At 41.7% G+C, this 25,670-nt stretch overlaps 1 protein-coding gene across 1 annotated transcript in view; it reads left to right on the top strand.

Moving 5' to 3' along the window:
• The window catches only part of EXT1 (exostosin glycosyltransferase 1), a 175,937-nt gene that overhangs the window by 64,605 nt on the left and 85,662 nt on the right, over positions 1 to 25,670 (top strand). The window lies entirely within an intron of this gene.

The following is a 25,670-nucleotide window of genomic DNA, read 5'->3' as shown; positions in this document are numbered from 1 at the left end:
TGGGGCTTTGAGGGCCAGGGAATCCTCCTGGAGAGAGGGTGGGAGACACGCACTGAAAACACTCTGTGATTTGAAGTTCCCATGTGATGCATCTCATTGGAGCAGGCTGGCTGAGAGCCTCCTTTTGTTAAGCTCTGGAATGAAGCACAGCACCAGGTTTGACTGCTTTGTCTTTCCCCAGAGATTTTTGGACAGGGTTATGCTGTTCCAGTCACCAAGTGCAAGAGCCTTATAGCTCTCTTCCCCAAGAGAGGTGGAAGAGGAGGTCAGGATGTTTTCATCATTAGACAGTCTATTCCTTTTGGCATGAAAAAACACAATTTGGAAAGATTATTTTGTGCTCTGTGTGCTGCTGGACAAGTGTGGGACAAAAACTGAGGCCAAGCCTCTCTTAGTCTTCCCTTGATCACAGCTGGTGATCCCCATTGGGCTGCCTGGCCCTGGAGGCACAAGTGGATGGGCCATGGGGAATTCCTGTGCCCCTCTGGCAGCCCTAGGGTGGGATGCCCTGGCGTCTTCACACTTACTGCCTGCCTCTGCTTTCAGCTGCTGGCTGACACCAGGTGGAAATGACTGGAAGAAGTAGACAAGGCTCCTAGGATGCCAACTGCAGTGTAGCAGGAGAAAAAATGCTACGTGCAAAATGTCTTTCTCATCCCCCACCTGATAGCAAAGCAATGGGGAGTGGGTAGGATTAAACGCCGAGTGAAAACCGAAAGTGCTCCCATCTGCAGCCTTCAGCTTAATTTTGGTATTTTAAATCGAACTTTTGCTCAGTGGTTTTGAGTCTAGACTTTTTGATAAGAAAGCAAGGGAATAAAAATATCTTTGTGTGCAGGTTGTGTTTGCAAAATGAAACACTTCCTCCCCCATGTTCTCTTAAACCAAACAGATCCCTCCCACAAGAAAACTGGTGAATCTCAGAGCTGATCCCAACCCTGTGAAAAGTGTCAGAGCAAAATAAAAACTCCCAAAGCAAGTGATGGTATGAAAAAGAGAGGGAACAAGAAAACCCTCAACTTCCATATGAAGCTCAGCCTGTCTGGAGGGCGGTAGATGACAGCTTTCACTGCAGACCCAGTGTATTGTCCCTGCCCTGGAGATTATCACCTCCTCTTTCCATTTCATCAGCAAGGAAAATGGAGACAATTTTTAAAAGTGAATATAAAATCTAATGCAATTGCTACTGCATAACTTTTTCACAAGGTTTTGTATTTGGAGGTCAGGGAAGGATCAGATCAAAGGAGAGAGGAACAAATGAAGGATGCAAGAGGAACAAATAGGAATGAGTCAGAAATTAAGTGTGATTGCTGGGAGTTTGGGCTTTTCACATTAGCAACCAATGCTTCTGTTCTGCTGGGAGAACAAGTCAGTTTTGGACCTATCTCAGATGCTGGTTAGTCATGTTTTCCAGCAGCAGAGGAAAATTTTCCCAGTCTGCTCCCCATGACTGTATGCAACTGTGTGGACAGTTTTCCATCCTGGAAAACTTGAAATCAGAGTGGAGGGTGTGTGTATGGAGGGAGGAGTGGGGGAAGGTGGATGAGAGAACTGGCTGCTTCATTATCTTGTATGTAGCATTGGCATGTAGGAAGATGATGCTTCCTTCTGACAACAGAGCTAGAAGGAAATAGCATGTTTACAAAATGCTACACAAATACATAAGAAATATTGTGGATTTGATATAATGTATTTCAGAAGGCTTAAGTATGTTTTAGATGGGAAAACTATTGAACTTCATTATTTCTACTAGGCAGCTGTCAAAAAAACCCAGCCCAAACCCTTCTTGAATTTTCAAAGAATAATTCAGCTTTTGGAGTATTTCCATGGATGGGGAAAAACTTGATTTGCAAGATGAAGCAATTTTCTTTGCCATGCTACTGGCACAGGCTTGCACTTAGTGTAGGTGCTTCTATTTTTTTTTTTGCTTTATGTATCTTCTGTCACATAGCATATTTCTAGACAACCTCTCTCTCTGGGCTCTGCACAAAAACATTTAATTGAAAATGAATGTAGAAACATCTGATGTTCAATGGTGTTCAAATTTTGGATTCAGCTCGTCTGCTGAGCTCTGTGTTACGCCAGTGGAAAAATGCTGGCTGTGTTTCATCACATCTGACTGTTGACTAAGTTAGATGCATTTTAGCTGTTGCCAGATGTACAAGATACAGTAAAATGAACATTTCCTGTAGCAAATTAAGACTTTTTGGCTTTGTGACGATATTGGCAGAAGCTGCTTGTTTGCACTGGGGATTTGGCCAGATTGTGCTGGTCAATACAGACAATAAACTGAGTTAGCAGAGGAGATCTCCTGATCTAGCTGAATTTGTCTTATTCTTCTAATTAGCTAAGTTTGAGGACTGTAGCCTTCTATTGTCATTCCTGACTATGATACCACTTCTAGATACACCCACCATTAAGCAGAGCCAAATACCTCGCAGCATTTCTTAGCCAGACTGAACCAGTGAAGACAAGCTGCTCTGGAAGAGGGGCATCTTGGATTAAATGACTGAATGAGTGTGTTTCCTGGGCCAAATCCTGGTCTGTCATGAACTGAGACACTGTGGAGTCATGAACACAGTGTATAACTCACCACATCATATGACTCAACACATCAAGGCCAGGTTGAATGGGGCACTGAACAACATGGTCTAGTGGAAGATGTCCCTGCCCATGGCAGAGGTTGGAACCAGATGATCTTTAAGGTCCTTTCCAACCTAAACCTTTGAATGATTCAGTGTTTCTGAGACTTTAGCAAAGAGATAGCTCATCACAGGAAGGCTTGCTAGTTTGTAGATAGACTGCCCACAGATACTGACAGGAGATCCATGACTGTCTCTTACCCCTGAACTGCTAGAGGCAGAAGTATTTACTGGATTGTATTTTAGGATCATATACAATTCTTCATTGTGCTCATTGATTCCCAAGAGTGGGAAACTGTGCACGTATCTGGATTGTAGGGTGTTGTCCTGCAGCTGCTGCTGTTGTGCGTTAGCAGTTTTTGAGTCTCAACAGGGAGTTGGGGTTTGCCTTTCTGTGTCCCTGCAATTGCTTGCTGAAGAGGTGCTGCCTGTCCTAAGCAGCAGATGAGTGGCTGTGGTGGATACAAGAAGTAAACCAGGAAAATTGCCATGTTAACATGAGGTCACTGATGGATAGAGTAAGCAAGGATCACAGGGAGAGCAGAAGAGTTGGTTTAAGGCATTTCTGTCTCTTGTCCTCTAGCTGGCTTGGAATTTACTGCTTGAAAATATTTTGAAAATCTTTAAAGTGCTGTTAGGGCAGGCAAACTGGAGAAAAAAGAAAAAAAAAAAAAAGAAAAAAAAAAAAAGTCAGCCGTTTGTGTAAGAGCCCTGGTTATGGTTGAGTACCTGTATCAGAGAGGCCTTAGAAAAGCAATGATACTGTAAGTACCTGACATTTGCTTTAAAGGGGAAGGTTATCAGCCTCTGAAAAAAACCCCAAACTACTCAAGGAGCCACCCAGCTACTTTTGCTGGAGCAAAGGAAGTATTTTTTAGCTGGTGCAGCATCTAGGATATTTAAAAGTATTGTCAACCTGGAAGTGGTTTAAAGAAACCCCACTCATTCAGTTGGATGCAGTAAGTTGACCTGAGTGGTGTCTGAGAGTGAATAAAGTGCTGCACTCCTGGCCTGGCCTGAGTGAGAGACGAGGTCACAGCAAGGCTGGGCTACTCTCGCCTGAATTTAGATATTGAAGAGAAAAGCATCTGTGTTAATACCTATGAATCTAGTACATTCAGTGTAGAAACACTGAGGTCTTTGAGGGAACAGTTTAATCCATGGCATCTGTTTTGAGATGGAAGAGCCATGGAGCTATGCTGGACCTGAGACTTTTGAGGTTCACAGCATGACAGGAGAGATGGTCCCTCTCTGCCAGCGCCAGCCTTGTCACGTAATGGGAAAATTCCCAGAAGTTGAAATTCAGAGACTGGAGGTCTCCAGCTGTCTCTCCGCATGTCATGTCTGGCCTGGTTGCCATTGGAGAAAGACTATCCTGTGCTGGAGCCACCCTAGCAACTACGTGGAAGAAGTTACCTGCCTTGCACCTACTGTCTTGTGGTAAGAAAAAAGGTCCACAAAGTAGGAGGTGCATGTGAGTTGTCAACAGCAACTCTGTAGGGAGCTGAAAGCTTGGAAAGCCTGCAGAGAAAATGCTGTGCTAATAATGTATGAGGTGTATAAGCTATGCCTTGTTTAAAAAAGATGTATGGGTCCCCAAGGAGTGTAGTAAATGGAGCAAGGAAGGGTTTGGCCCAAGTGGTAGTATTGCTTTATCTGTCTCCTTCAAAAATGGTAATGGGTTTAAAGAAGGTAGTCCCCGTGGGAATACCTTTAAATAAATAAATAAATAAACTTAGTTATCTACTGTTACCAGATCCCTTGGCTATTGAAAGAAAATCTCACAATTTACATTAGTAAACTAACCCTGCTATTTTCACAAAAAAGAGGAAAAAAGAAAGTTGTATTGTGGAAGGCTGGTGGAGTGAGGATATCTATCACATTTGGTGATTTGTATTAATGCAGCGGGGAAGACACTTAGCAATTCATCCAACTGGGGAATTCATTGATATCTCACCCAAAAGCCCCAAATTCTTAGGGCCAGTCTAGATCCCGTTTACTCCTGTAAATAATCCCATGCAAATCAATTTACTTTCATGGGTAGACTAAACAGGATTTGTCTGTAATTAGCTTGAAGTGGAACAGATTGTAGGCGTGCTTATCTTCTAACATGGAGGTGCAGCCTGCAGAGGTTGAGCACTGGGTGTTGCATCATCAGCAGAGCAAGGACAGCAAGGACTGGTGGATTTTGGGAAGCTTTGGCTGAATGGAGAACTTTGGCCTTTGTCATGATTATCTAGTAAATATTATGGAGACAAGCCAACTTCAAAATAAGTTTGCCAGATCAAAACAGTGCAAGGTAAAACACCATGTGAGATAGGAGCCCTTCTTTTTATTTTTCCCTGTCACAGCACAGAGTACACACAGCACAGAATTCAGAGATGAATGCTGCCTCAGTTGTTCTTAGTTATGTTGCATTTTTCACATTAAAGCCAGTGGTAATTCTGACTCAAATTGTAAAGCATGTTTCATCTTTAATTTATTAGTTCTAATACATTATTATTTAATATGTGATCTCCCAATTGGCTTTAAGTAGCTTCTTCTTAATACTTGAATCCCTCAAGTGATAGCAGTTTACTTACTGGTTTAAGCTTAATTTGTGTTTGTTATGTTGTCAAGATGACGACAACTTTAAATCGGTCTTCTTTCAAAGATTTTAGGTGGGGCTATTCTTCTGCCTGTTGGATATTAAGCAGTGATGGCCCCACACATGTATCATCACACCAAGTGGGTTCTTTTAAAGATGATTTTGTACATTTTAACGTGCTGGATGATGCCTCCAGATGTGTTTGGATGGATCTCTGCCTGGGGTGAAACTCGTTTATGTCCTCAGGGTCTGAGAACATGTGGCCACTTTGCTGCCATAGCTCATGTGTGAATGCAGCCTTGGGCCTTAAAGTTAGCCTGCATATGTTGTGTGTTGCATCTGAGGTACGTTTGGTTACGCTTCCTCAAAATGAAGGTTTCATTTTCCTTTGTAGCTTAGATTGGGGTTTTGGTCCATTAAGTATCTCTTAGTTCCTTGCTTGCTGTGGCAGGGGTAATAGTTCATATGTACAGGGAGGAATTTACCTCTCATCTGATACAGGTTTGAAGGTGTATTTTGGCCCTTTATACTGAAGGTAATAAAATGCCTTAGTAACCTTTTCTTTTAATATTTGTAATGCTTCAATGATACCTCTTATGTGCTGGATACCAGCACCTACTCTGATAAAGCCAGTGTTTGCAAAAACTAAATCCTGTGTCTTGTGAGATACCATGGTCTTACCTGTGACTCAAGCTTGCCTAAGCCAAGTTAAAATAGAAAAATAGGAGTGAGGTCAGTAGAACAGCATTAAATTTACTCATGCAAAACTAAAAGGAAAAGTTGGCTTTTACAAAGGTTAGTGTTTGCTTGCAAACACACAGGGAGTAGATGCATAATGATAGTGTTTTTATGGAGCTTTTTCCTTTTAGTTTGGTGAAAACTATCGGTTTAGTTTTAACTTAGGAATAAGAAAGCCTTAGACTTTCACTTAGCCTAAATGAAAGGAAGGAAAATAACACTGAATTTAGCAGGAGTTAAATTTGCTCAGGGATGAGTAAACCTGCCTTTTAATTTCTGATTTGTGAGCTGTTAAAGCTCGGGGTTTCAACAAACAAAAGTGGAATGGCAGTATTAGGAGGTTTATTTACACAGTCATACGCAGCGAGCTGTTAATTGAGTTGGTTGAAGAAAATAAAACTGGTATGTTTGATATATTGCTATAAATAAATAAAACAGAATCTGTTTCATAAGTAGAAAAGTGTTATTTGCATTTACTCTGTGTGTGTGTGTGTGTGTGTGTGTATCAGTAGGGGTCTGGCAGTTTGCAACCTGTGCAGGGTTCCTGTGAGGTAGGAATTCACCTCATGATAACCAGTGAGCAAGCTCTTGATAACCTGATAGCGAAAAAAAAAATCTAATTGATTTGATATGATAGCAAGCATTTTGGGGAGGATCCATCACTGAGGCAGGAAATGACCCAGCACTTAATATCCGGGTTTGACCTTGGTTTTTCAGTTTTAGTAATAATGAACACTTAATATTCGCAGCTAAGCGTGCAAACAACGGAAGAGAAATTACAGGCAGGTTTCAAATCCATGTGCAGAAATGAGCAAACCAGAAATTTTTCATGCCTTGTACTGAATAACATAAATATTTTATTTAGCTTTAAGAAATAACCTTTGAAGTGAAAAGTGACAGCTAGCTGAAAAATGCCCCTGAGTGTGGAACTGAAAGGCTTGTACTTGAAGTAAATTTTTAGGGATTTTTAAATTTTTTTTTCAAGCTGGGTCACTTTATACTTTCCAAATGCAAACCCTCCTGGTTATATTTGCAGGCTCCCCAATCCCAGTGTATTTGTATCCTGTTGCACAGCGCTTGCCAACAGAGCTGCCTCTGGCTCTTTTGCACATCTGGGAAGTTCCCAAGCAACAGGGTGGGCATTGCATTGATGGCGCCCTTCCCTCCCAGAGCCCCAAAGCACCCAGGAGCAGCTCTTGAGGCTTGGGGCTGGCTGATGCCTCCTGCTCTGATTGCTCCCTGTGCCACTGGGCCTGACAAAGGCCATTTGAAGAGAAGGCTGGTGCTACAAGGGAGCACCTGGTGACTGTGGGGAGGGGGAAGGCAAGGGCAGGCCATGCAGCTCCTCCCTGTGCTCGGGCACCCCTTGCCTGGCGCTGAGCCCAGCCCCAGGAGCTGGGGAGCCTGAACCCATGGGGCCCTCGTATGTCCTTTGCCTGGCTCTTGTTTTTTACCTCTTCTTGATCACACAGATCCATCACTGAGGGCCACTGGAGTCCACCATTCCCCAGGTGGAGATCTTGGCCACGTCAGGGGTGAGCAGCTGGCCATGCACCCCGGGGCAGCCTGTGGGCGTGTGTGTGTGTGTGTGTGTGTGTGCCTCTCATGAAAGGGAGGGAAGGGGAGCCCGTGTTTCTCTCCCAGCCATCAGATGGGAAGAGCAGTCAGTGGGTAAGATTGGATGCTCTGGAGGATTGCTTTTAAGGTGGTCACCATCTCCTGTGCAGAGCAGCTGGAGGCAGATGGTTTGCCCTTTCAGAGGCAATGGACTGGCCACGTCCTTGCTAGCTGCCTGCTTACATCCCAGCCACTTGAGTACAGGGGCCACCAGACAGATCACAGCCATGCTGAGCATCTCCCTTGTCTTAGCTATGGGAAATCCACACTTTCATTCCAATCTTTAATCAGTTTTCACTGCCACACAAACTTCAGGGCTGTCATACTCATCAGCAGCTGACTGTCAGGCCTGCTGTAGCATTTGATCTGCAGCTCAAGAGAGGGTGCTTGTCCTGGTGTATGTTTTGGCATATCTGTCAGGTCTCTATTAATTTTGTAACTGTTACTTCAGGGTTCAAAACTGCTTCTTTTTTTGGATTGTATGGAGATAGTTGCACCTTCATTAAGAGAGTTGTAAAAGTGTAGCTAAGGCTAGCACCCTATGGGCTTGCAGAAGAAGGTCTTTATTAACAATAGATGTGTTTCTGTTCACAGTACTTGCTAAATCTGCTCATTTTGCCCAAACCTGAAACCGAAGAGCACATGAGAAAATCTGTACTTCCAGTGTTTCTTCATGCCATGTTTCTTGTAGCAGAGAGATAAGAACACTGGTTTGCTGTTGCAACTGGCAAACAAAGTTTGCATGAGACCAGAAGTGACAAGATAGAGGGGATGGGTTTTGGGAACTAGAGCCCTGGATCTGTAAGTGTCCACTGACAGGGGACCACATATTGCTGCACAACCAGGGCTTAGTGTGTGGTGGTTCAATCCATAACACATTTTCCCATCCAGGTGTACATTGGGACAGGGCTTAAAACTGGAATTTCTAAGCAACTCCAGCACTGTATGAACGGGGGCTCTGTTATAATAAGAAACTAGCAGACAACTGCTCCTTCTGCTGTTGTGCTGCTCTCTGCATGAGGCTGCCCTCACAGCAGGACCATGTGTCTGTGCAGGCTATAATGAGACAGAGCTCTGACTGGTTTTGTTTATGAGTGAAGGGCAGAGCTTTAAAAAAAAAAGTCCACTTGCTAGCTGTGAGTAAAGCTATGTGGTTTGACCAGAGAAGGAGATTAAGGTATAAATTCACCCTGCCTTTTTTGTTTTAAGTTTTAATTAAAAGAGGAAGGTCTGGCCTTTCTGTGCCAAGACAGCCTTTCAAATTAATTTAAAACACATTAGTGAGTTCTGCTGAAGTCTACAAGTAGGTGACTCTTCTGTTACTGCTGTTGCTCATTCCTCTCTGAAGAAGCAAGAAAACTAAACTCTGCCACCTGATATAGCTTTAAAACCTAGAGTTGAATAGGACATTTACTGGGCAAAGGGCAAAAAAAAAGTCTTGTTAAAACAACAAGATAAACAGTAATTTGAAATGTATGGGGGAGTTGTGTGAAGGGTTGGAGGAATAGCAGGGCAGCAGCTCAAGCAGGGTTTCCAAAGTGGTCACCCTAAAGTTACTCTGAAGAAGTGGAAGACCAGTAGCGCAATTCTGGCCTTGATTTACATCTCATTTTTAAATAGAAAATCTATCTGAAGGGAATAAAGCAATTTCCATGCCATGGGAGTAGCTCCCAGATCTCTCTTTCTTCTGTGCAGCTGAATAAAGAGTCATTTTACAAAGACCTTTTCCCTAATAAATAGCAAAGCAATCTCATAAAGAAAGTAATGTGCTTTTTAGGCTCAGTAACCATATTGAATTAAATGTTATGCACAGTGTAATTACATTTGCCTGTCAGTTGTATTAATGTGAATTTCCTTGATTAATTTTTCAAGTTAGTTGATATTAAATAGGTAGGAAGTTTAACATCCCCCTAGACCTCCTCTGTCAGCCTGGCTCAGCAAGTGGAGGGAGGGCAAAGCTCAGCACAATCATTGTTCAGTGTTACTTAATTAACTCGTCCTCTTTAATAAGCACTTGGAATCCTCATTTTTCGAGTCATCTGTAGTCATCTTATACAGTTGGGTACAGTGTGACTCCCTGAGCTGTGAGGAGCAGTCAGGTGTGGGGTGCAGCACTTGAGAGCAGCGTGCATGCCCAAAGCCATCAGTTTTTACAAGTCAGTGATGGTGGAGAGGTTTGTAAAATGATGAGCTGCAACTTTGACCATTCTGCCTCTGCCATGTTCAGAGTGGCACTGTGAGTGTGCAAGTTTAGTCATTTCCTTGAAATTGTGGGATGATGTGATTGCCAAGGATGTGGAGTAGCAGTTTGAGAGCAGGGGTGAATAACAGAAGCCTTATCAAGACAAGCTAGTGCACTGCTTTACATACACATCCCAGCTGATTTCTGCCAGTTAGCATCCTGAATGTCAGCTCACTGCCTTTCCCAAAAGCTTTCAGTTATTGTGCTGCAAAGGCTCTGTTTACTTCTTGAGGCTTTGTATTTGGGTCTCAGCCGTATGGAGGGTATTAAATCCTCAGACATACCTGACTCGCTGGTTACTGTACCCAGTGATCTCACAACAAGCAGCACAAACTCTTGAAACCAGGTAGATGTTGATATGTAAGTCTGACCATCTCTGAATTAATAAAATGCTTGAAGCTGTTTTAGAGAGGAAGCTGGAGTCATTTGCACAGTGGGGGTCTGTGCATTACAGCTGTGCTGCTTTTTGCTTGCTGTCTGCAAACCTTATATAAGGTTTCAGTTACTGATTTATCTCTCAAATGTGTGTTAACTGAGGGATCTTGGAGAGTCCTGGTGTAAGCGTGAAGTAGGAATGAACTGCAACAAGCCCACGTACATGGGGACCATTCTTGTGTAAGTTGGTCTGGATTATAGTGATCCAAATAAACAATCATTTGGATGTGTACATTCTGCAGCACCCTATTACATAGCTCTTGGGAGATGAAAAAAGTCTGCTTAGTGTCTACTCAGAAGGAAGAAATGGGAGCTGGACTGTAGAAAAATGCTTCAAGACTGGTAGTCTGTTTCATGTTACAGGGTTTACCATATTTGATATACCAAATTTCTTGAATACTGGTGCCCTACATAACTGATTAGCAGTTAACATCTGCAAAGCCATGGGATGCACTGTATTTTATTTCCAGTGCACATAGCTCTTGCTCCTTAATCCCATTTTTTAAGTATTTCAAAGCAGCTTGGGAAAACATACAAAGCCAAGTACACATGATCAAGTAAGAAGAGGTTTGGGAATAACTAGAAGCACTGTATAGGAAGGTCCAACATACACACAGTTATTGCTTTAGGAGAACTTTCATTTACTGTTGGCCTACTGTTCCCCTATGGAGCATATACTGTAGCAAACCATATGCTGCCGGCAAAGTTCAAAGTATCCTGCCAAGCTGCAAGACAGTACAGGCAGGAACAGATTCTCCATGCTTTGCTTTTTTTACTTTCTTTCCTCCCTCTTCCAAGTAGTTGGCATATTTGTCAGTTTTTAGCTTATCTAAAAGAAAATAAAAAAGAACACCCACCCCCCCACCCCCCTCACCCAGTAATTGGAAGATAAAAGATCACCCACAGCCTTCTCTCTACTTTTAGAGCTAATGAGAGGAATACACTGTTTCAGTTGTCTGGTATTTTCAGGTCCTGCTCTAGCTGGACTGAATCCCTGCTGTGCTATACCTGGTTTGTTGGGAGCAAATGTTTCTTTTTCTGTGTGACCAGTGCCTTATCAAATAAGAGAAAGTGAGATCCTGGCTTGATTAAATAGTAGTGTGAAAGTTGCTGGCTTGTTAGTTCAGTGGAGCCATGGTTGTACCTGGAATTAAAGATTGCAGAAAATGGAGCGGATAGGGAAACCCAAATCATTGCACTTAGTTGTTGCAAGCCTCAGGGTACAAGAAATAAAAATGACCAGACTCCAAATTTTTTCTGTGATAGGTTGAGAGCCTGTAGGAAATGAGCCTGTACACCTTGTCTTTCTACAGAAGTAATTTCTTCTGTAGAATGGGAGTGTTAATAAATGTTGCATGAGTACTATGAGAACAAATTAATTCATTATTGCCTGAACATTGACCAAACTTTTATTTTCTTGATTCAGTCAAGTTAGTACCTAACAGTGTGAGCAAAAAGGTTTCGTAACCATAGTGTTGAATGTCAAGCTAAGGAAAACATGGGCCTAACCACTGATACATAGAAAGCCTGGATAATCAGGGGAGCAGTTATATATTTAAAGCTATAGCAAATTTACCTTCATATTTCTAAATAGCCTGCATCTCTTCTCTTCTTTGTATCAGCTTCTGTCTTTTTGCTATAGGGCAGAAAAGAAATTGGCCCTGTTCCATTTTGAAGGGGAGGAAACAGTTTTGTGGGGAAATCCACTTGCTCTAGGGCTCTAATGAGTTGGAAATATTTTGAAATACTTGTGATTTAGATCATAATGAGTTATGCTAATGATTCAAGTTAAAACTTCTTTTAACACTCTAAGGAGATAGGGGTATTCAGGTATGTTGCTAGTAGTGGTAAGCCATGTTTAGCATTCATCACAGATATTTTTGGTATGCCCAGAGTGCCTAAATGCTCCTCAGTGAATGGTAGAGAATAGGCTGGGATTGCTGTAAGCAACTGAAACCTCTGGTACTGTCTCTGCTGTCAGACAGGAGCGGCACAGGGACATAGCAAAGCGCTGTGTAAGACCTCTTGCTGTTCTGGAGAGATTATCTGGATGGCACTTGATAACCTTCTACAGATCAGACTCAGACCATACCTCTTGTGTTCTCTTCATGTAAATAAATAAAGGCTGCTTCAGCAGGCCCACTGTTCAGGAAAACCTGAGTTATTCAGGCAGTAATGTGCCTTAGGAAAAGAGCTGCAGCAGTTTCTCGGGGAAAGTCTGATTCATCACTTGTCTGCATGCCTGGACAAGAAAAGGGTCATATTTCTGCTAGACACCAAAGCAAGGGGGGGAGGGTGTTTTTGACTTGATTTATCAACTAGGAGAGATGAATTAGAACCCTCAGGGGAGGGAAAACTTCACAGAAACTGAAATATTTTTACATTGCAGATGCTTGTGGCCTCCAGACTTTTTCTTGTATGGCATTTATGCAAGCACACATTCCAAAACAAAATTAAACAAACAGTCCCTTGAAGACTCCTAATTAGCCACTTTGCTCAATACTCAATTAGAATAACCATGTAGGTAAAATATGACTGCAGTGCAGAGAATTTCATTTGAAGTAGCAGTCCATAAGTAGTGTTTAGGAACAAGTAATAGAGTTCATCAATGAATGCATTTTGCTTGGAGCAAATTCAGCACTGCAGACGATTGGCAGTAGGGCAGGGTGAGATGCTATAAACCTGATGGAGTCTTGTAATTTAAAACAGAGGCCTAGAGTTCAGGAGATTAGGAAAGATAGTGCCTATGCCAGAAACCTTAATGTGACCTCAGGCAAGTCACCTTACCTTTCTGTGCCTTATCTGAATAAGTATCTGTTTCCTATCTGTAAAATGAAGATAATGCTTCATATATGTCCTGAAACATGAGTGTTAATAAAATAAACAGAAACAATCAGATAGGATGTTCTCCAGAAAAACAAATGCTGAGCTGTATACGTTTGTACAGCCCTCATTTGCAAGTGTTTTTTCCTTAGGCCACTTGCAAATACATACTTTATGGGGACTTACTTAGCTCACCCTCCTTGTGAGGAGGGTAGGTCTGAAGAATTTGGATTCAAACCCTCCAAATACTTGAGGGACAGAGAGCAGCAGGTTTCTCTCGGCAGACTTAGGTCTAAAGTGGAATTTTGTGTATAGTTGTTAGCTTCACAGTGACTAAAGCTGCTTTGGAGCCTGACACAAGCTGAGATAGGAAGTGAGATTTTGTGGCTAGATGCTGTTTCTACCACAGCTTGTTAACTAAAAAAGCATTAAACAAATTCCACCACTTAGAAGTTACCATCTCTGCACGTGTCTATTAGTTTCAATTCCTCAAAAGGGCACAACTCTCACATCTAGTAAATTATTAAACGGTGCTAGTAGATAGTTTCAGCCGACTCATGCTTTTCGTAGTACAGAGAGAATTACCTAGAAGTTGTAACACTGTAGGCTTGTCTTCTCCCCACCCCACATCTTCAGCCCCTCCTATGGTCACATTAAAGTGTCTGCTCTATACTTGCTCACACTTTGCTAACTGTTCGTAAAGGCAAAGACCTTCCTGAGGGGTGCATCCACAGAAAGGCATTTTGTCAAGTGATAATCATACTTTTGAAATGTCATGTCCCAGGTGAGGTAAAATGCGAAATTCAAGGGAAGATTAGAGGAATGCCTGAATATTTCTGGGAAAAAAGCAGGCAACATTTAATGATAGGTGTTAAAGTCATGGCTTTAGCTTTGTTAAAGTATTAAGAGTATTAAAAGTAGTATAATATTAAAAGAGCCATCATTTAAAGAAGTGCTTTGTCTAAGGAACAAATTAAAAAAAAAGGTATTGATTTATTAAAAAAAACAAAGGTTTGAAAAACCTTTTTTTTAAACCCTGGGGAAATTGTATATCTGTCTCAGGTGATAACTTCTTTTATCTGGGGACAACATCTTTTAGCTATATTCCCAGGCAATTGTGAACTACAGGATGCTGAGAAAACCAAGATCTTGAAAATAAATGGCAGTCCAGCTTGTGACTTTGATAATGCATTTCTATATGTGAACTGACCAGCTGAAATCAAATGCTGCAGAAGTAGCTGCAGAGCTGAAGCTGCAGAGACTGGAAATGGGAGGGGGGGACTGTGACGATGGCTGCAGCAGCACAGGCTGCTTGACGGAACACTTTCAGCTTTGTGTGTTGTTCACAGTGTAGGAACATTTGATAGATCATAAAATCCTTTGCTTAAATTCAGAAGCAGTGTTATGGTTCATGGAAGAACTCTTTAGGAAGTTCTAAAAGATTTTGCTTTTCCAAGATTGTATGCACAGACTCTGGGAAACTGAGTCACTTAGTATTTTCCTGGGATTCAGACAACCAAAAATTTTAAAAAGGCAGTAATGAAGCATGTGAAAGTGTAGCCCTTTATCCATTCTTTATGAGGAAAGAAGAGGTCACAATTAGTAACAGTTTGAAATAAAACTGTTTAAATATTTTGTAGTTTGCCTACTTTTATTTGTAAAATTCAAATCTGGTGTTCTACCTGCAGGGACCTTCAAGCAAGTCATTAAAAGCCACCCAGCAATTATGAATCAATTTATTCTAAATTTAAATTTAAAATGGCATTTGTATAATTTTACAAAAGGAATGAAACTTCTATAAAGCTTACTTAAATTATTTTTATTTTTATTTTTCAAAAGAAGTCAGGTGATATATCTTTACTTAGCTTCCTGATTAAATCTCTCCACACTGGAGAAAATTATAATTTCCTTCCCAACCTTTCCTTGTCTTTTGAAAATACCAATAGGTAATTTTAGCAACATAGATAAGGAATTCCATTATAACTGGGAAGCCAATTATCTGTCAAGACATTATTGCAATATTATTAGAAAACTGGATACTTAAGCAGCAGGTAATTTTTTTTGTATTTCCTGCATAACTATCATGCACTCTGTTTTGATTAGACCCTAATGATACTGAGAACATTTAAAACAAATACTCTCAGTCCATGCAAATGAAAAACATTTTACTTCTTCAGTTGCTCTTGTTCTGCAGTGGTAATTAATACGTCTTGTAATATTCAAACTATACCTGATTGAATCACGGTGCACCAAAGAGAGCTTTATAAATAATCTTCCCATGAACCCTGCTGAGAGATTTGGGAAAAAAAAAGGAAATGTGATAAATGGCATTGTTGTGCCAAATGGTGTCTACCAACAGTGACATTGTACCTATAGATTCCCTTGCCCATTACCCAGCTCCTGCCCTGGCTCACCCATGGTGAATGGGACCAACTTGATTTTCCATAATTTCTATGATGACAGCAGGCTTTGTGGTGCTGGGCCCAGCAGAATGGTCAATTCCTGTCAAACAGCAACTCCCTCAGTTGTTTTAACCTGCACTTTACTGGTGTTTTGTCCTGGCAGTGGACAGCCTCTCCAAAAGAGCAGTCCCAACATCCAAGCATGTGCAGCCTATTTCTCCCCAGAATGACCCTCAATGGTTGGTGATAGGCCTGGGCTGTGGTAGGAGTGAGTTTTGTATTAGTCAGCATAAAGCATATGCCAAGGAGTATCTGCTTTGAATAAGGTACCTTGGTGAGTTGTCCCTCGAGGACCATTGCCAAGCTTACATGCAAGTAGCCTTTGGGATTAAAAGACATTAAATGCACTAGTTAATTAATAATATTGCCAATCCCTTACCTCAGTGATGTAATGTGTGAAAACCAGAAAAAGAAGGTTGTTTTGGTTTTGAATTGAGCATGTTCTAAGTCTAGCAGCACCCTTTCTAAAGCCTGAGATTAAGGCCCCCTCATTAAGGAGGGGGATGCATTTTTAGAGGAGCACTGCCAACCCAACAACAACAGAAAAAAAAGAAAAAAGAACACTTGTATTACTTTATGCTCTCTTTTTCTCCATTCCCTTCACAGAAGTTCATTGTAACTACGTGAATTTAGAGGAAATAAATTGCTGTTTTCCAGATGTTTTATTTCAACTTTGTTAGGCAGCTTCACTCTTTCCCCTTTGTCATCAGCTTCCGCTTGTTGTTTGCATGGCTCTTTCCTATAGCTACAGGAAGCAGGTTTGTAAAAATAGGAAAGTTAAAACAGAAGAAAAAATAAGTAGGGTAGCTAATGGGTATGGGACACTAATCAGGTTTTAGGATTTCCAGTGTCTCTGTTTTGTGCAAGAGCCACCCTGTGTTGCTCTCCATATTGTTTCATGACTGGATGGTAAGTAGGCAGTAGCCTTGAACACAGTCATTTACAAAACTTCATTTTCTGTGTTTGGGCATGTCAGCAGCCTTTGAAGTTTATTAATAACAGATTATACTCTTTTTAAGGGGTGTTTTCAAGTTCCTGGCTTAGATGAGGGAGTGGCCCATTTACCTCTGCAACCACCCATATCAAACTCTTTAAACCAAATCACTTCAAACTCCTTTTATAACTGCCAAAAACTGGCAGAAAATCCCTCCTGGGTGAAAGGTTGGTCAGGAGAACATCCATCATGCCCCTTGGGATGGCTCTGTGGGTCTGTGTCAGGCTGCACATGAGCTATTGTGCGCAGCCAGGGGGACCTGTGGAACCCACCTGTTGTGTGCTTGCTGCAGAGCTGAAGCTCAGCCACATGAAAAAGCTTTTGGGCTGAAGATCTTGGGAGGCAGTGCCCTGATGTTTGGCATTGCTAGACTTCTTTCTTTACCTGCTTGTCTAGAGCACCAGAATGAAGTTGTTGTGCTTGTGCATTTTTTGCCCTTTGAAAGCTGGAAGGCATTTGGTGAGGACAAAGTGTTACGGTAGGTCACATGAGTTGTGCCAGAATATCTCCCAGTAGACAAAGAAAGGAAGATATTTGATTCAATTTAGCAGATTCAGTTTTGATGTAGTTTAATAATTTCTTTTTTTGAATCAACCATGTAGGATCAGTACTTCTGAACACTTCTGTTTCATAAAAAACAGAGCAAAAAGGAGAAGTAGAGTGAGAACAAGAGATGCTTTAATACTTCTGAAGTACTACATAAGTACCAGTGAATCAGCCTCCATTTAGCTGTTCCCAGGTTGTACCTTTCCAGTGCCAATGCCCATGTTAACATTTGCCACAGCGCATACAAATCTTGGATCTTTCTATGGGAAAATACTTGAGGCCTCAGACATTGGCAATTTTTTAATTATAGCCTGTGGCAATCCCAGCTTTATGGAAGGAATTTCATGGGGAACTGGCATTTCTGTCCATCAGTGTACTTCATTTACATTTTTAAAATATTTTGATTGTGGTTAAATAACTGGTAATCGAGTGCAGGTGGTAGATTTTGAGTATGATCTTCATTACTTTTGGCAGGAAAAGAGAAAGCTATCTTTATGAATAAATACTTATTCTTTCCAGGACTTAAATGCTGAGATTCCTTCTTTGTGGGAAAGAAGTTTCTTTTCTCAGCCCCTGGTTCAGATCTATGACTTGCCCTTTCTGGGACACACATACTAAATACACTTTTAATCTCACAATATGCCCAGGTGTTCATTTTCTTCTTTTTTCTTTCAGCTTCAGAGCTGTAAGTAATTCTGGACTCATTCCATCCACCTGGTTGACTGCTTTTTTCTATTCTTGATTTCTATTTTTCTCCTTCTTTTTCCCCATCTCCCTCGTGTTTCATTTCCTCAGCTTTTCTGCCAGAACAGCTTTTTATTTCAGTCGCCTCCGGGAATGGAGTGGACATAATGAATTGGGTATTTTATACGGGCTCCATGAAGGAATCAGGTGTGGCAAGAACGGTTATTAGGTTATTAGCGCTGAAGCGAAGCTCCGAGCCCGTGCCAGCACAGGGCACAGGGCAGCTGCCTGGCAGCACCATCCAGCCACAGGGTGGGAATCTCTGACTTTGTGTGGTTGCTTCTGGTCCGTGAAGGAAACATGGGCCTGTCACACAACCTCCTTGCAGTGTGGTTGGGGAATATTTGTGGGAGCAGAAATATAACTGCGGCAGAGATCTGTACTCTTCCATCCTTGCTAATCAAGATTGCTGATGAAACATTTATTTGTCAGGGTTGCATGTTTAGCTAAATATAGGAATAAATTTTTTGCAATGTGAAGATGAACATCAAGGATCTTGGCACAGGGTAATGTCACTGAAATGCAGATGCAATGAGCATCTCTTGTAAAACTAGTATCCTCCCTGTGATCTAAGGAGGTGCTGGATGGGAGTGATTCATTTCTGTTTGCTTGTTTATTTGTTTCTTCTGTCCCAGGTTATTGCTACCTGTATTGCTGTTCCATCCGCAGCTTCAAGCATGGAATCCTAAACGGTGATACACATTTGCAAGACATGATCTAGTTTCTGGCACTGGGACAAGAAAAAGTCTTGCCCTGATCTCACTTAAGCTACTGTTGTAAAATTCTGTGAAGTTTATCCTTGTTCCAGACTTGGACACTGATGTTTTTTCACTTAATACCCAACTGAATTGCATTTTGTTGCAACTGGAGGTATTATGTCCATTGACCAATGGTCACAGTAATCTTCAGCTTCTTTTTTTATTTTAAATTATTTTCAGCTTAACTTTTTATGCTTTTATTTCATAACCCTCTTTTATTTTTTACTTTGTACAACTGATTCTATTATCCTTTAGTCATTGGTTAAATTTCTTAAATCTCTTCTGACTTTTGCTCCCCTATTCAGGGTCTGGGCTGTTTTAAATTTGTCTGCTGCTGTATCTGTGTTAATGCTTTGTCTGAGCCTGGACACAGGAATGTGACTGAGGTCTCACAAAGGCTGAATAAACAGAGCAATTATCTCCCATTTCTTATGTATGCCATTTCTCTTCCTAAAACCCAAGATTTTGGGTTTTTTGTAGCAGCATAACTTCGTTGACTCATGTTTGTGTTGTGAATTGCCGTGACCCTCAGATTCTCATTTCTGGTTCTGGTATTTGTGCATTAGTGTTTGTTTCCAAAGTGTATTATTTAGCTTGTTAATTAGCTCTTCTGAGTGTACTAATTTCTTTGGATTCAAGAGTTGCTCATATTTTCCCATGTGGAGAGTTTTTTTCCTCTTTATCCCTGCTCTTTCTTCTGTTGCTATGTGAAAGACAACACACATAGACAACAAAGAAACTGCCAGATATTCAGAAGAAACTGAGACGCCTAGAATATACAAAATAAACAGGGTATAAAAAAAAAAAAAGAGGAAAATATTTTTCTTTCTTAGCTGTGGCAATTTTAACTGCATTTTTGTGAGCAGTAGGGGAAACAGATATCTAACGTGCAATTTTAATGAAATAAAGGGTAAATTGAGGGAGCAAATTCTAAAAAAAAGAAGAAAGCAAAAAATATGCCACAACAAAATGGAAGGAACTATTGTTCAGTATTTCTAGGGATGATGTTGTGATTTAGCTAGATAGAAATGGCCATAGCAGCTTTTGTAAAAATGATGGATAGTGGAATAATTCATGGTTTACTTTCATTTTTCAATTCAAATATGTTTGCACATGAATTACTGTTTGTCCTGGGTATATTAAAACATCATCTTACTGGATAAATAGATAGATCAATGCATTCAACGTTAATCAGGTCTTCAAATTTATTTTAGTTGAGAGTCATGAAGCTGAAGTCTTCTAAGCATATGCATTTCTCAGTAATTCTGACTTTTAATTCAGCCAGGAAATGGGGATTTAAAGTAGATTGCTAATACCATTTTGCTGGGAAGGGAAAAAATGGGGTGGAAGGAGCTTATTCCAGTAAAAACATTTTGAAATTCACCAAATGGACAGTGAGCCCTCAGTTTGCATTGTCTGATACCACACTGTCAATGTCATTGGCCAATATAAGCTCTTCAAATGTCCTGTACTCTAAATAAAGACCTTTTACCGAGGAAATTTTAGGGAAGAACAGCTCAGACATTTGTGCCTAAGTAAATGCTTCACTTTTATCTCAAATTTGTAATAAGAACATTTATACTGCTTGTCGCTGCTGCTCTCGAACCACTAACTCTCCTCTCAAAATACAATCTCACATGGCCATCAGGCGAGGTGGAGACTTGTGTGTTGGGAGCGTTCACCTTGCTGGGTCCCACCAGGAAGGATCCTGCTTTTCAGAGCAGAATGCACCTGGTGCCTCCTCCTGCCAAGGCAGACCTTGAGTTTGGCCTGTTGACTTACCTATGTCTTGATTCCTTGTTCTCTGTCTTCTGGGACAGTGGGATAAGCCCAAGCATCAGGAATATGTAAGAGGATACACAGCAACACACAACTGTTGGTGTGTTGGTGGATGGTGGAGTCCTTCATGCTATTTGCTGAAGGTGGTCTGTGGTACAAAAGTTGAGACTGTCTGGCCTCAGAACAGAGGGGATGAGGCAGGAGCCAGCTGTTGGGTACCTTAGTTCCTGTTATATTCCAACCAGTCTTTCCCTTTCCGTGCTGGTGCTGGTGCTTGCATTTTGATCCATGGCTACTATTGCCACTCTCCCTTTCGTTAGTCTTTGTCCTTTCCTTCTGCACCAAGGAAGCAGTTCATGAGTACTCAGGGGTGAAACAGGAAGCACTGGGAAGAGAGGTCATCCAAAGTTTGGAGGGTTGCTAATTAGATTTTTTTTCTTCATTAATTAGTCAAAGCTAATTAGTGTCTGTCTTCCGAGATTCTGATGCAAACACAAGAAGAGAGTAGTTAAGTTGGGAACTTTAAAACACCCGTGTGTTATTGACAGCACCAACAGACATTAACCCCCTGTCCTCCTGTCCATTTCAGTTTATGGACTTTCCCATAGTGGGTAAGATTTACCCGTTGCCAGACAACGCTATTGAAATGCTCTGAAGTCAAATAATGTGTCTAAATCACCAGCCAAGCCAGACAGGATAGCAATTCCTTCTGTTTACATCTTGGAGGCAACTTTGCATCTGGAGGAAGGAGTCTAAGGCTCACTGGGGGCTTGCTTTGAGCATGTCCCCTCTCCCCCTGCCCTTTTGCCTCCTGGGCTGACCCAGCTATAAAAATGTCAGCCTGGCTGGTGATCCCCACCAGTCAGACATGATGCATAGTTCCTCTGGCTCTTCGTTGTGTTCTGGTGGCTGCCAGGCTCAGGAAAGACTTTTGCTGGACTGCTGGTGCAGAAGAGAGGCATTGCACTCTCACTGCCAGTCCCCATGCTTATTTTGGGTGGACGTGGACAGAAAATCAATTGTTTTCCATGTACTTCTGTTCCATAGAGCAAGGCTCTGTTGTTGTTTATCAGTGTAAAAGGAAATGAGGATTTATAGCATTACCTGTTAACTTTAGCAGGGAAAAAGATTCCTGGAATTTAATACCACTCTGTTGGGATTTTTTTTTTCTGTTTTTAATTGTAAATTAGTATGCAATAGTCCAAAGTCACTTTGGCTGCTGTTGTACACTGCAATGCATGGGAAAAACTCTCTATGATAGCTGAAGTGATGAAAGCAGCATGTAGAAAATGCTTGATAAGTGTTAAGTGGGGAGGAGAAGGGGAAGAGGGCAAAGGATTGAGCTTGTTCACAACCTGGAGGTCTTACGACACAGCAGATGTCCTCCTCTGTGTTTGATGCCTGGGCCCTTGGGAGAGTGCAGCTCAGCTTGGTCAGCATCAGTCTGTCATGCCAGTGCTGCCTTGGCTGGGGAAATGTGTGTGCTCAGAGTCCAGCTGTGGTTTGTAGTTCACTGGTGAGGATCCAGCATCCTTCATGGGGAGCAACTGTAAATATTTCCATCCCCACACTGATTAACATCCAGGTACTCAATGAGAGACATACTATCCAAAGCGTAAAATAGCTGTGCTGCTCTGTGAACCAGCAGTACAGTGTGATCTGATGTACTAAATATTTGGGCCAGAAACTCCCAGTTCAGGATCCTTGTGCAGACCTCTGTGTATGAACACTGTGTGACTTGACCGAAATCTCCAGAAATGATCTTCATTTACCTTAGTGAAGCTGAGATCAGAGTCAGATGTCTGTCTGACCCCTTTGTTGAGCGCACGGATATAACAACCCTCCCTTCTCTTCCAGGATTAATTATTGATGACAAAAAGCTTTTTTCTAACACAGAGAGCATTATATAATTACTATTGCTTTTAAATACTTCTTTCCTTCTTCTTACTCTTGGCTTGTGGATAGTTGCTGTCACAGAGGTTGTCAGGAAGGTGGCTGTCTACAGCTGTCAGCTAAGAGAGACCATTTTAATTACTTTTTCATTTCACATTCAAGTCACAGTTGTAGCCATGCTGAGGCTGGCTTCTCAGAACTTGGAGATAGCTTCTGCTGAGCCCAGTGGGGACCCCCATCCCTTTTCTTTGGAAGTCCTTCTTTGTTTCCCTCCCCACTAAGGCTACTAAGGAGCAGATATTACCCTTTTTGATATGCTTGATACAAAAACGAGCTTTGATTCAAGCTATTGAATTTCTTATCGAAATTTCTTATTGAATTATTGATGTTCTTAAAACTTTCTATTGTACTCTTTAATGCCTGGCATTTATGGTATTGGAATTGTATTTATCTCTGTAAGGCTTTTTTGTTGGCGATATCCAATTTTTAATGGGTGGAATGTTAACCTGAGCATCAGTCAGGAATATTAGCCTTTCAAGCCCCCTGCTGCTCTGATTTAATATGCATGACAATCTCTTAGAAACTTCCTTTGGGTTATTTAATGAATTCAATGGTGTAGTTTTATGTTGGACATTTACTGACTGGGATGAGGATTGGACTGGATCTCAAATGTTTGCCCTGATGTGCCATGATGTGCCATGCTTCAAATGTATTATGTACAGGAGCTAATAATTCAGGTATGACAGAGTCCAGGCGTCAGAAAAGGTGGTGGTGGAAAGCAGAGGCTCAGCCATTTCCACATCGTGCCTAGCTCTGTGCTGGCAGTGCTGCTGTGTCCTGTCTGCCTACAGCCACATCACTGATTTGTAACTTGGTGCCCTTGGCACTGGAGTTTCCCCACTTCTTGGGTTTTGCTTGCATATTGGGCTTGGACTAGAAGTGCAAGTGTTAATCACTAAGTCCAGTGTAAGTCTGGAGTGGTGTTCCCTTTGAAGTCAGAACTGTTTCCACTACATCTGCATCTGTGCAACTGAGATCCAGATCTGGTACAAGGTGACAGGAGCTTTTTTTGCCTGTTTTTTTTTTTTTTGTTTTTTTGTTTTTTTGGTTTTTTTTTGTTTGTTTGTTTTTTGGTTTTTTTTTGGTGTTGCTGAGGTGCTGCTACTTAGAGAACATGTGAGGTTTCTCTTATAAACACAGATGTTTCTCTGAACCGAAACTTCCACTATGGACTGAAGTTTTTAAAAGTCTAATATCTCTGAATCATTCTGAGTTTTTCTGTTTGCAAGGGATTTTTCTAAAACCATAAAAGAAATCCCCAGTCACCTCTCTAAGAGGCTTTTATATAGTCACATTGTCATATGCTGCCAAGCTTCCTCAACCCTCCTCCTACTCCACTGCTTCCTAGATCTTAAAAGAATGTTGAGAGCTCCTGATATCCATTGAAATAGTTAGAGGTATAATTTTAAAGTAAGGGCTTTTCTTTACATGTGTACTTTACCTCTCTGTCCCATTGAACTCTGAGCGCTCAGTGTGCCATGCTGGGTGGTGAGCTCTGATGGAGAGGCTGCTCTGCCCTGGCTGGCCTGGCTGCTTTCTGGCCCTTCGTTTAGTAAAGCTATTGCTAATAGCTGGTTAAATGGATAAGATCACTTGGACAGTCTAATCCCAATAGCCTTATCTTACTGAGAGCAGTTTGCAATTATAACGAAACACATTCCAATGTAAATGCTTAAGCGTGTTACATGTTAAACCACTCAGATGCTTTGCCTTAAGTGGGAGTCCTCATGGGGCTAGGGTAGACATAGTGACTGCATCACTCGGCCCACTCCCTGAACATCCTCTGTGGGTAGAGCAGCTACTTAACCTGCAGAAGAAGCCAACAGCTTTGAAGATTATGTGCTCTGATCAAGTGAGGTATACAGACCCTGCCAGGAAGGATGGCCAGCTTGCTTCTCTTTATGCCAGTTTGGACTTTTTCTGTGTCAAGGCACCACTGCTATAGTTTCACCCCAAGGAAGGAGTTACAGTGGTGGGGAAGGATGGCCTGATGGGTCTTGAGAGCAAATATGGAGCTGCAGTGTTTTAAACAGGGACTGCTGTGGGCTCTGCATCCTCCTCCACCATCAGCATCACTTGGTTGCCCAGGATGGTTCACAGCTTGGACAAAAAGGAGAATTACTCCCTTTGACTGCATAAGTCTAGACAGGAGCAGAAGCATTTTAGGCATGTTCTGTTTTGTTTCAGTTTGTTGGTGGTTTTGTTGCATTTTTTTTTTACTGAAGTATAAGATGAGGCTGTGTTCTTTGGTATAAAATTAGTGTTAGATTGCTCTGGCTAAGCAGAGCAGGACATGAACTCCTGCCTGCAGTTAACTGTGAGAGCCTGGGAGTCACTTTGTAAGGTTTGTGGTTTCACACTCCTGCAGCCCCATGTACCTTTCCATTTTTTAGATTGTGGGGTTTAGGTTAGGTTTTGTGTTTGGGGATTTTTTACCCTTTTTTTTGGTCTTTGATTAATGATTGCATGCCAAACTGTATTACAGAAGACTTTAAAGCACTTCACATCCAACCTTCCTGGAAAGTAGACACTTCTGGGCTGGAATGCCATAAACTAGTAGGGCAGAAATAAGGCATTGTAGTCCAAAACTCAGATAAATGGGAGTGCTCACTATCCCAGTATGGAAGGATGTCACGCTCTTAAAAGTTTGTTTAGCTGAGACTTCTAGAATATATTGTCAAGCTTCAAAATCGACTAGAGCATAAACTGTTGGGAAGGTCATTACCAGAATACCTAGAGAATCCAACATTTTCAGCTGCACACTACTGGTTTCTATATCTCAAGCTAAAGAGGAATCTCTGGGAGGTCCCTGGTAGCAGCCTGGGCTCTGTGGGCAGAGGACAATGGCACCTGTAGGCTTTAACCATCAGTTCGAACCACAGGCTGCAATACTTGCCTCAGACAGCAGCTCCCATGTGCTGTTTCAGCACCTGTAATGAAGGGGAACAGAAGCCAAGCTGGAGGGAAGAAGGACCAACAGCATCAGTTATAAGGCACAAAGTTTAACATCTGAAATTTCCTGTTTTCCTCCTCTCTTGCTTCTGTCCCCTCACCATGGGTCATGGGTGCATAAGTGGCCTTTGTGCTTATTATCCCTCTTAATCTTTCCCGGTGCAGATCTCCTTCCATGCAAGAAGTGCCTTGCCTTCTTATTTGAAAAGCAAATAAGGATGAAATAATGGAGAGCCTTTTTTTAAATTATGAAAAGAAAGAAGCTGGGGCTTTTGTGAATGAAAGAAATCACAATGCAGCCTGCCTTGTGCTGTTTATACAACCTGGGTTTAGGTCTAAACACTACCCGAGAAGTGTCAGTGACCATAAATGGGGAGGGCTAATGCACAGCTGGTTTT

Source organism: Poecile atricapillus, chromosome 2 (assembly GCF_030490865.1).
Source record: "Poecile atricapillus isolate bPoeAtr1 chromosome 2, bPoeAtr1.hap1, whole genome shotgun sequence".
NCBI lineage: Eukaryota > Metazoa > Chordata > Aves > Passeriformes > Paridae > Poecile > Poecile atricapillus.
The sequence above is the reverse complement of the archived record's forward strand: the minus strand, read 5'-3'. Positions and strand labels throughout refer to the sequence as shown.